The 12,383-nt window shown below is 49.8% G+C and overlaps 1 protein-coding gene across 5 annotated transcripts in view; it reads left to right on the top strand.

Moving 5' to 3' along the window:
- OGT (O-linked N-acetylglucosamine (GlcNAc) transferase) overlaps positions 1-12,383 on the top strand; it is a 430,584-nt gene that overhangs the window by 319,509 nt on the left and 98,692 nt on the right. The gene's annotated exons all lie outside the window — the stretch shown is intronic.

A 12,383-nucleotide genomic window follows, 5' to 3' on the forward strand; every position in this document is an offset into this window, starting at 1 on the left:
AGGAGAAAGCCAGGGAGTTGTCTTCTCTAGTCAGAGACCTCCTAAAACCAAAACAGGTATCGGTGCATCACTGCACGCGGGTCCTGGGAAAGATGGTAGCTTCTTACGAAGCAATTCCATTCGGCAGGTTCCATGCCAGAATTTTTCAGTGGGACCTGTTGGACAAGTGGTCCGGATCGCATCTTCAGATGCATCGTTTAATAACCCTGTCTCCACGAACCAGGGTGTCTCTTCTGTGGTGGCTGCACAGTGCTCATCTTCTGGAGGGCCGCAGATTCGGCATACAGGACTGGGTTCTGGTGACCACGGATGCCAGCCTACGAGGCTGGGGGGCAGTCACAAAGGGAAGAAATTTCCAAAGACTATGGTCAAGTCAGGAGACTGCCCTTCACATAAATATTCTGGAACTAAGGGCCATTTACAATGCCCTAAGTCAAGCAAAATCCTTGCTCCTACACCAGCCGGTGCTGATCCAGTCAGACAACATCACGGCAGTCGCCCATGTGAATCGACAGGGCGGCACAAGAAGCAGGACGGCGATGGCAGAAGCCACAAAAATTCTCCGATGGGCGGAGAATCATGTACTAGCACTGTCAGCAGTGTTCATCCCGGGAGTGGACAACTGGGAAGCAGACTTTCTCAGCAGGCACGACCTCCACCCGGGAGAGTGGGGACTTCATCCAGAAGTCTTCCAAATGATTGTAAATCAATGGGGTCGTCCACAGGTGGACATGATGGCGTCCCGCCTAAACAAAAAACTAGAGAAGTATTGCGCCAGGTCAAGAGACCCTCAGGCGATAGCTGTGGACGCTCTAGTGACACCGTGGGTGTACCGGTCAGTTTATGTGTTCCCTCCTCTACCTCTCATACCAAAGGTATTGAGAATAATAAGAAAGCGAGGAGTAAGCACAATTCTCGTGGTTCCGGATTGGCCGAGAAGAGCGTGGTACCCGGAACTTCAAGAGACGATCTCAGAGGACCCGTGGTCTCTGCCGCTCAGACAAGACCTGTTGCAGCAGGGCCCCTGTCTGTTCCAAGACTTACCGCGGCTGCGTTTGACGGCATGGCGGTTGAACGCCGGATCCTGAAGGAAAAGGGCATTCCGGAGGAAGTCATTCCTACGCTTATTAAAGCCAGGAAAGATGTTACGGCAAAACATTATCACCGCATATGGCGGAAATATGTTGCATGGTGCGAGGCCAAAAAGGCCCCAACAGAGGAATTTCAACTAGGTCGATTTCTGCATTTCCTGCAAGCAGGAGTGAATATGGGCCTAAAACTGGGCTCCATTAAGGTACAGATCTCGGCTCTGTCAATTTTCTTTCAAAAAGAACTAGCTTCAGTACCTGAAGTTCAGACATTTGTGAAAGGAGTGCTGCATATTCAGCCCCCATTTGTGCCTCCTGTGGCACCTTGGGATCTCAACGTGATGTTGAGTTTCTTAAAATCACATTGGTTTGAGCCACTAAAAACCGTGGATCTGAAATATCTCACGTGGAAAGTGGTCATGTTATTGGCCTTGGCTTCAGCCAGGCGAGTGTCAGAGTTGGCGGCTTTATCATGTAAAAGCCCTTATCTGATTTTCCATATGGATAGGGCAGAATTGAGGACTCGTCCTCAGTTTCTCCCTAAGGTGGTGTCAGCGTTTCACCTGAACCAGCCTATTGTGGTGCCTGCGGCTACTAAGGATTTGGTGGACTCCAAGTTGCTAGACGTTGTCAGGGCCCTGAAAATATATGTTTCCAGGACGGCTGGAGTCAGAAAATCTGACTCGCTGTTTATCCTGTATGCACCCAACAAGCTGGGTGCTCCTGCTTCTAAGCAGACTATTGCTCGTTGGATTTGTAGTACAATTCAGCTTGCACATACTGTGGCAGGCCTGCCACAGCCAAAATCTGTCAATGCCCATTCCACAAGGAAGGTGGGCTCATCTTGGGCGGCTGCCCGAGGGGTCTCGGCTTTACAACTTTGCCGAGCTGCTACTTGGTCAGGGGCAAACACCTTTGCAAAATTCTATAAATTTGATACCCTGGCTGAGGAGGACCTGGAGTTCTCTCATTCGGTGCTGCAGAGTCATCCGCACTCTCCCGCCCGTTTGGGAGCTTTGGTATAATCCCCATGGTCCTTACTGAGTTCCCAGCATCCACTAGGACGTCAGAGAAAATAAGAATTTACTCACCGGTAATTCTATTTCTCGTAGTCCGTAGTGGATGCTGGGCGCCCATCCCAAGTGCGGATTGTCTGCAATACTTGTACATAGTTATTGTTAACTAAATCGGGTTATTGTTGAGCCATCTGTTGAGAGGCTCTATTGTTTCATACTGTTAACTGTGTTTCATATCACGAGTTGTACGGTGTGATTGGTGTGGCTGGTATGAGTCTTACCCGGGATTCAAAATCCTTCCTTATTGTGTACGCTCGTCCGGGCACAGTACCTAACTGAGGCTTGGAGGAGGGTCATAGTGGGAGGAGCCAGTGCACACCAGGTAGTCTAAGATCTTTCTAGAGTGCCCAGCCTCCTTCGGAGCCCGCTATTCCCCATGGTCCTTACGGAGTTCCCAGCATCCACTACGGACTACGAGAAATAGAATTACCGGTGAGTAAATTCTTATTTTTTTACACCAGCATCGGGCTCCACTAGCTGGACAGATAATGCCACAGCCGGGGGTCACTTTTATACAGCGCCCTGCGGCCATGGCATTAAATATCCAACTAGTCAACCCTGGCCGGGGTACCCTGGGGGAGTGGGGACCCCTTCAATCAAGGGGGACCCCCCCCAGCCACCCCCAGCCGCCTGGTCCGGGTGTTCGGTTTTTTTTTTTTTTTTTTTTTTGCCAAGTACGTGGATTATAATAAAAGACCACAGGACACTGGATCAGGTGAGTATAATTTTATTCACAGGTACACCGTGTATTCTACTTGGACAAGTGGACAGAGGTCGGCGTGTGAACATAGGTAAGTATGTGTGTGTCGACATGTGTGAAATAAAGTTTTACTCTCACGGTGTGCGTGTCCTGTTTTTATTTGGGTATTTTTTTTCCAGTAGAACTACAGGTACCAGCGTGCCCGTTTTCTCCTGCATGCTGGTACGTGTGGTTCTCCAAGTACCAGCTTGCGGGGGAGGCTTACTGGGACTTGTAGTACTACTGGGAAAAAACGATATTCTTTCAATTTTCTCAAGGCTATCAGCCCCCCATCCGCAGCCCTTGGATGGGGGGGGGGGGGATAGCCTCGGGCTTCACCCCTGGCCGTTGGGTGGCTGGTGGGGGGGACCCCTTGATTGAAGGGGTCCCCACTCCCCAAGGGTAAACCGGCCAGGGGTGACTAGTTGGATATTTAATGCCACGGCCGCAGGGCGCTGTATAAAAGTGACCCCCGGCTGTGGCATTATCTGTCCAGCTAGTGGAGCCCGATGCTGGTGTAAAAAATACGGGGGACCCCTACACTTTTTGTCCCCCGTATTTTTTTGCACCAGGCGCAGAGCCCGGTGCTGGTTTTAAAAATACGGGGGATCCCCTGTCCGTTTTCCCCCCGGATTTTTAGAACCAGAACCGGCTCGAAGAGCCCGAGGCTGGTTATGCTTTGGAGGGGGGACCCCACGCAATTTTTTGGGGGGGTTTTCCCCGGTTTTTTTTTTTTTCTAATCAAAATCCGTCAAATCGCCCGTTTTTCGACAGCGGGACTGTCGAATTCGTTTTTTATTGAATTCCGGCACCCACTTGCCGGAATTCGACTGTCGAATTGTGTTGAATTAAAAAACGGGCGAAAAATTTACGCGATTCGCCGGTAATTGCATCCTCCATCCTGAAATTGCTCAATCTGTATCTTGTGGATGGTATCCCTTTGTTCAATCATCCTAGCATTGGAGCTGGGGGAATTAATGGCTTCCCTGGATATCCAGGATGCATCATTGCAAGTTCCCATTTAGGGGGATCATCAGTGTTGCATGCGGATCAATTCCAGTTTAGGGCTTTGCCTTTTGGTCTTTCTACGGCCCCCTCGTATCTTAACCAAGTGATGACCATAACGGCTTAGTGTCCAACACCAGGGTGTTGAAATTCTTCCCCATTTGGAAGTTTTGCTCCTTCTGGCTCATTCTCCCATTGTCCTTCGGACTCGCATCCAGCTTACATTTGACCTTCTGTAGTTCCACAGGTGGTTCAATTAGTGGAAGTCGTCCATCTTTCCACTATAGGAAATGCTCCATCTAGGCGCCTTTCTAGACTCGACTACAGCGGTTGTGTCTTCCCCAGTACAGAAGGATCTTGCCTCAGCATACCACCCGCTCCTTCCTGCGTCTCAGCCGAGTAACTATCTACTCCTGCATGCATGTGCTGGGCAAACTTGTTGCCACTGTTCACATGGAGTACAACCAATTCCATTCCATACAGCTCCTGTCCAGGTGGAACTGACCCATGCTTCTCTCAAGTCCCAGACGTTGATTCTGCCGAGGGAGTTGCAACACTGCTTACTGTGGTATCTCCACGGCCCTCATTTGGACCAGGGACCCGTCCTGGTTTAGGACTGGGTCATCCTCATCACGGACGCCAGTCTTCGGTGCTGGCGGTGGTGACCGGTCATCGCACGTTTCAGGGTCATTGGTCAGCTCAGGAATCCATACTCCCCATAAACATACTTTGGGCAGTTGGCCAAACAGCTTCTGGTGAGCAAACTAGTCAAGGTTCAGTCCGACAACGAGACTATGGTCGTTTACATAAATCATCAGGATGGCACTCGTGATGCTCTCCTAAGTGGCCTGGTCTTTCTAAGCTGCCAGGATGTTCACTCAGGAGGGTGGTCTCTTCACTCCGACATGTTTCAGATGCTAGTTCACTGTTGGCTCATCCGGACATTGACATCACTACAAGCTCCTTCAGTACGGCTCTGTCACCAGGGGACTACCTAGTGGATGCACTATCAATGATTTGGGACTTTCTGCTCCTCTACCTTTTTTCCTCCAATTTCGATACTACAGTACCGAGGGTAGAGCTAACACTGGACGGTGGCACAGGCATTCTCGTTGCTCCTGATTGGCGGTGCCAAGCTTGGTAAGCAGATGTCTAGGCCTGTTAGTGGACTTTCCTTAGCGTCTCCTTTTCTGAACCGGATCTTCTATCTCGGAGTCCGTGTCTTGATCCAGATGTTGCCCATCTCGCTTCGATGGTGTCTATTGAAACATCCATCTTAAAAGTCAGTGGTTTCCTGATCCAGTCTTCGGTACCATGGTTAGCGTTCGGAAAGGCCTCGGCTCAGATTTATCACCAAATCTGGAATGCCTATTTCTCTGACGTCCTAGTAGATGCTGGGAACTCCGAAAGGACCATGGGGTATAGCGGCTCCGCAGGAGACTGGGCACAACTAAAGAAAGCTTTTAGGTCACCTGGTGTGCACTGGCTCCTCCCACTATGACCCTCCTCCAAGCCTCAGTTAGATTTTGTGCCCGGCCGAGGTTGGATGCACACTAGGGGCTCTCCTGAGCTTCTAAAAAGAAAGTATATAATTAGGTTTTTTATTTTACAGTGAGACCTGCTGGCAACAGGCTCACTGCAGCGAGGGACTAAGGGGAGAAGAAGCGAACCTACCTGCTTGCAGCTAGCTTGGGCTTCTTAGGCTACTGGACACCATTAGCTCCAGAGGGATCGACCGCATGGAACTGGCCTTGGTGTTCGGTCCCGGAGCCGCGCCGCCGTCCCCCTTACAGAGCCAGAAGCAAGAAGAGGTCCGGAAAATCGGCGGCAGAAGACATCAGTCTTCACCAAGGTAGCGCACAGCACTGCAGCTGTGCGCCATTGCTCCTCATACACACTTCACACTCCGGTCACTGAGGGTGCAGGGCGCTAGGGGGGGGCGCCCTGAGCAGCAATAAAAACACCTTGGCTGGCAAAAATACCACAATATATAGCCCCAGAGGCTATATATGTGATAATTACCCCTGCCAGAATCCATAAAAAAGCGGGAGAATAGTCAGCGAAAAAGGGGCGGAGCTATCTCCTTCAGCACACTGGCGCCATTTCTCCCTCACAGCTCCTCTGGAAGGAAGCTCCCTGGCTCTCCCCTGCAGTCTACACTACAGAAAAGGGTAAAAAAAAGAGAGGGGGGGGCACTAAATTTAGGCGCAGTATATATAACAGCAGCTATAGGGGACATAATTCAGTTAGTCCCTGCATTATATAGCGCTCTGGTGTGTGCTGGCATACTCTCACTCTGTCTCCCCAAAGGGCTTTTGTGGGTCCTGTCCTCTGTTAGAGCATTCCCTGTGTGTGTGCGGTGTGTCGGTACGGCTGTGTCGACATGTTTGAGGATAATGTGGAGGCGGAGCAGATGCCTATAGAAGGGATGTCACCCCCTGCGGGGCAGACACCTGAGTGGATGGACTTATGGAAGGAATTGCGTGCACGTGTCGACTCCTTACACAAAAAATTTGACGACATGCCAAATGCGGGACAGCCGGCTTCTCAGCTCGTGCCTGTGCAGGCGTCTCAAAGGCCATCGGGGGCTCTAAAACGCCCGCTACCTCAGATGGCAGACGCGGATGTCGACACGGATACTGACACCAGTGTCGACGACGATGAGTCTAGTCTAATGTCCACTAAGGCCATTCGTTGCATGATTGAAGCAATGAAAGAGGTGTTACAAATTTCTGATATGAACCCAGGTACCACTAAAAAGGGTATTATGTTTGGGGAGAAAAAACTACCCGTAGTTTTTCCCCCATCAGAAGAATTAAATGAAGTGTGTGAAGAAGCGTGGGCTTTCCCTGATAAAAGATTGGTAATCTCTAAGAAGTTACTAATGGCGTTCCCTTTCCCGCCAGAGGATAGGTCACGTTGGGAGACACCACCTAGGGTGGATAAAGCGCTCACACGTTTGTCTAAAAAGGTGGCACTACCGTCTCCGGATACGGCCGCCCTCAAGGAACCTGCTGATAGAAAGCAGGAGGCGATCCTGAAGTCTGTATATACACACTCAGGCATTATACTTAGACCAGCTATTGCGTCAGCATGGATGTGCAGTGCTGCCGCTGCGTGGTCAGATTCCCTGTCAGAAAATATTGACACCCTAGACAGGGACACTATTCTGCTAACCATAGAGCATATAAAAGACTCAGTCTTATACATGAGAGATGCACAGAGGGAGATCTGCCGGCTGGCATCTAAAATAAGTGCATTGTCCATTTCTGCTAGGAGAGGCTTATGGACTCGCCAGTGGACAGGGGATGCAGATTCAAAAAGGCACATGGAAGTTTTGCCTTATAAGGGTGAGGAGTTATTTGGGGATGGTCTCTCGGACCTAGTTTCCACAGCAACTGCTGGGAAGTCAGCATTTTTACCCCATGTTCCCTCACAGCCTAAAAAGGCGCCGTTTTATCAGGTACAGTCCTTTCGGACTCAGATAAACAGGCGTGGAAAAGGCGGGTCCTTTCTGTCCAGAGGCAGAGGTAGGGGAAAAAGGCTGCAACAAACAGCAGGTTCCCAGGAGCAAAGGTCCTCCCCCGCTTCTTCCAAGTCCGCCGCATGACGGTGGGGCTCCACAGGCGGAGCCAGGTACGGTGGGGGGCCGCCTCAAAAATTTCAGCGATCAGTGGGCTCGCTCACAGGTGGATCCCTGGATCCTGCAAATAGTATCTCACGGGTACAAACTGGAATTCGAGGCGTCTCCACCCCACCGGTTCCTAAAATCTGCCTTGCCGATTACTCCTTCAGACAGGGAGGCTGTGCTAGCGGCAATTCACAAGCTGTATTTCCAGCAGGTGATAATCAAGGTGCCCCTACTTCAACAAGGACGGGGTTACTATTCCACACTGTTTGTGGTACCGAAACCGGACGGTTCGGTGAGACCCATTTTAAATTTGAAATCCTTGTACACATACATAAAAAAATTCAAGTTCAAAATGGAATCGCTCAGGGCGGTTATTGCAAGCCTGGACGAGGGGGATTACATGGTATCCCTGGACATCAAGGATGCTTACCTGCATGTCCCCATTTACTATCCTCACCAGGAGTACCTCAGATTTGTGGTACAGGATTGCCATTACCAATTCCAGACGCTGCCGTTTGGACTCTCCACGGCACCGAGGGTGTTTACCAAGGTAATGGCGGAAATGATGATACTCCTTCGAAGAAAGGGAGTTTTAATTATCCCGTACTTGGACGATCTCCTAGTAAAGGCGAGGTCCAAGGAGCAGTTATTGGTGGGAGTAGCACTATCTCAGGAGGTGCTACACCAGCACGGTTGGATTCTGAATATTCCAAAATCACAGCTGGTTCCGACGACACGTCTACTGTTCCTGGGTATGATTCTGGATACAGTCCAGAAAAAAGTGTTTCTCCCGGAGGAGAAAGCCAAGGAGCTGTCATCTCTAGTCAGAGACCTCCTGAAACCAAAACAGGTATCGGTGCATCACTGCACGCGGGTCCTGGGAAAGATGGTGGCTTCTTACGAAGCAATTCCTTTCGGCAGGTTCCATGCCAGAATCTTTCAGTGGGACCTGTTGGACCAATGGTCCGGATCGCGTCTTCAGATGCATCGCCTAATAACCCTGTCTCCAAGAACCAGGGTGTCTCTGCTGTGGTGGCTGCAGAGTGCTCATCTTCTAGAGGGCCGCAGATGCGGCGTACAGGACTGGGTCCTGGTGACCACGGATGCCAGCCTTCGAGGCTGGGGGGCAGTCACACAGGGAAGAAACTTCCAAGGACTATGGTCGAGTCAGGAGACTTCCCTACACATAAATATTCTGGAACTAAGGGCCATTTACAATGCCCTAAGTCAGGCAAAATCCCTGCTTCTACACCAGCCGGTACTGATCCAGTCAGACAACATCACGGCAGTCGCCCATGTAAATCGACAGGGCGGCACAAGAAGCAGGATGGCAATGGCAGAAGCCACAAGGATTCTCCGATGGGCGGAAAATCACGTACTAGCACTGTCAGCAGTGTTCATTCCAGGAGTGGACAACTGGGAAGCAGACTTTCTCAGCAGGCACGACCTCCACCTGGGAGAGTGGGGACTTAATCCAGAAGTCTTCACGCTGATTGTAAATCGATGGGAACGACCACAGGTGGACATGATGGCGTCCCGCCTAAACAAAAAACTAGAGAGATATTGCGCCAGGTCAAGGGACCCTCAGGCGATAGCTGTGGACGCTCTAGTGACACCGTGGGTGTACCAGTCAGTTTGTGTTCCCTCCTTTGTCTCTCATACCAAGGGTACTGAGAATAATAAGAAAACGAGGAGTAAGAACAATACTCGTGGTTCCGGATTGGCCAAGACGAGCATGGTACCCGGAACTTCAAGAGATGATCTCAGAGGACCCATGGCCACTGCCGCTCAGACAGGACCTGCTGCAGCAGGGGCCCTGTCTGTTCCAAGACTTACCGCGGCTGCGTTTGACGGCATGGCGGTTGAACGCCGGATCCTGAAGGAAAAGGGCATTCCGGAGGAAGTCATTCCTACGCTGATTAAAGCCAGGAAAGATGTAACTGCAAAGCATTATCACCGCATATGGCGGAAATATGTTGCTTGGTGTGAGGCCAAAAAGGCCCCAACAGAGGAATTTCAACTAGGTCGAATTCTGCATTTCCTACAAGCAGGAGTGACTATGGGCCTGAAATTAGGCTCCATTAAGGTACAGATCTCGGCTCTGTCGATTTTCTTCCAGAAAGAACTAGCTTCACTACCTGAAGTTCAGACGTTTGTGAAAGGAGTGCTGCATATTCAGCCCCCGTTTGTGCCTCCAGTGGCACCTTGGGATCTCAACGTGGTGTTGAGTTTCTTAAAATCACACAATTCAGCTGGCGCATTCTGCGGCTGGACTGCTGCATCCTAAATCAGTAAAAGCCCATTCCACAAGGAAGGTGGGCTCATCTTGGGCGGCTGCCCGAGGGGTCTCGGCTTTACAACTTTGCCGAGCTGCTACTTGGTCAGGGGCAAACACGTTTGCAAAATTCTACAAATTTGATACCCTGGCTGAGGAGGACCTTGAGTTCTCTCATTCGGTGCTGCAGAGTCATCCGCACTCTCCCGCCCGTTTGGGAGCTTTGGTATAATCCCCATGGTCCTTTCGGAGTTCCCAGCATCCACTAGAACGTCAGAGAAAATAAGATTTTACTCACCGGTAAATCTATTTCTCGTAGTCCGTAGTGGATGCTGGGTGCCCATCCCAAGTGCGGATTGTCTGCAATACTTGTACATAGTTATTGTTAACTAAAGGGTTATTGTTGAGCCATCTGTTGAGAGGCTCAGTTGTTTTCATACTGTTAAACTGGGTATAGTATCACGAGTTATACGGTGTGATTGGTGTGGCTGGTAGGAGTCTTACCCGGGATTCAAAATCCTTCCTTATTATGTCAGCTCGTCCGGGCACAGTGTCCTAACTGAGGCTTGGAGGAGGGTCATAGTGGGAGGAGCCAGTGCACACCAGGTGACCTAAAAGCTTTCTTTAGTTGTGCCCAGTCTCCTGCGGAGCCGCTATTCCCCATGGTCCTTTCGGAGTTCCCAGCATCCACTACGGACTACGAGAAATAGATTTACCAGTGAGTAAAATCTTATTTTCAGTTGTTGCTCAGATTAGAGCCTGACTCAAGGATCTCTTGTTTTTAATACAGTCAAGCTTAGATCTCTTCCCTTAATATATAGGTCTTCGCTGTAAGTTACCTTCCAGAGAAAGGTGGGGCAAATTATGAAGGTACGCTCTTCTACAGCCTCCCATTTTTCCCTCAGTGACTCGGGAGTTTATGGTGGTCTTGCAAGTTTTTTTTTTTTTTTTTAGAAATGTCTGTTTGAGCCTTTGTTGGTTTACGTGGAAGACTTTTTTTTTTTTTCTCTTTCATCCACTAGAGGACACTGGAGGCTGTAGACACGGAGAGTATAGACTTTTTTTTGTTAGCCATAGTTTCTGCTCATCGAGTTTCTGATTTTGCAGTTCCTCGTATGCGTGTTGGCTACTTTCCTAGGGTGCTCTTGAGCTTCCACATCAATCAGGAAATTGTAGTTCCTTCTCTGAAGACATCGGACTTGCCGGACCTGTCCTCCATGGATGATGTTTGTGCTTCTGTACCTTTTGTGGGACACAGGGCATATACAAATCGAACTAGCGGTTTGTTCTTTACGAGTTTTCTGGATTGGCTGGCCTTCAAATATATTTTGGCCCACTGGCTTCATTTGATCAATCTGCTGGAGAACCTTCCAGTCCTTGCCTCGGTCTCTGTACATTCCACTCGTTATGGATGGGCTTCTTGGGTGGTTTGGCATGGTGCCTCTGCAAAGCAGATCACACTTTTTTTTTTAACTTGGTTTCACAGCTTCAACCCCTTTGACTCAGCGGGATGCGGTCAAGATCCCGCCGGACGGAATTCCGGCGGTCAAAATATCGACACGGGATCCCGACCGGCACAATCACGACATTTTCTCCCTCTGTAGGTGTCCACGACACCCATGGAGGGAGATTAAATTAGTGTACTGCGTTGCGCTCGCCCCCCCTGTCGAGATTGTGCCAGTCGGGATCCCGGTGTCAGTATTCTGACCGCCGAGATCCCGTCTGGCGGGATTTCGTGCTGATCCTGTCTCGGCAAATGCTAGTTTGGGGTGTCGGTTCTTATGTGCATCACAGGAGCATTTCCTTTCTTAGTAGGCCAGCTTTGGGATGTCCCAGGGTTCCCAATGTCCCCAGTGTTCCACAGGACAGACAAGAAAAGAAAATTATTGTCTTATTAGTTAAATACCTTTTGTGTCCGTAGGGGAAACTCTGCGCCCACCCTAATGCCCCAGGCTAGTGGGTTTTTGCTTTTCTTGCTCTCCTTCCAGTAGTACATAGTGTTCTTGGAATGTGAGTGCCATACCCTCGATCTCTCTACTCCCCTCCTTCTCCTGGTTCTTGGACTTGTTCACGTAACTGGCTGCCTGGACTGGGGCTGTGGGGTATAGAGGAGGAGTGGCCTGTGCTGCACGAGAAATTCAATCTTCACAATTTGGTGCCACAGAATCCTGCTCCCACTATATCTAAGGTTCATAGTGTCCCCCACAGACTCCAAGACAGGCCATTAATAAAATCCTCGTTTCTCGCCTTTCATTTACATACTGCTCTTTTTGAAGCCAAACCTATTTTCAGCCTATGGTTATTTCATCTAAATTGGGACATAGTGATTCTGGCTTTAAGGCAGAACAAGTTTCCAGAGAAAGAGGGCTCTCTGGATGTCATAGGGACATTAAGGACCTATATCTACTGGACCCAGGAATTGTGTAGAACATTTGACCTATTGGTCTTTTGCCATGTCTTTAAGATGTTGGCCTGCATCTACAAGTGGATTGCGTTGTTAGTTTGCAAAGTTTACATTGGGGCAGGACAGCCTATTTTCTCATCAGGGCTGTGTTAAATAATTACTGTA

Source organism: Pseudophryne corroboree, chromosome 8 (assembly GCF_028390025.1).
Source record: "Pseudophryne corroboree isolate aPseCor3 chromosome 8, aPseCor3.hap2, whole genome shotgun sequence".
In the NCBI taxonomy this organism is placed as follows: Eukaryota; Metazoa; Chordata; class Amphibia; order Anura; family Myobatrachidae; genus Pseudophryne; species Pseudophryne corroboree.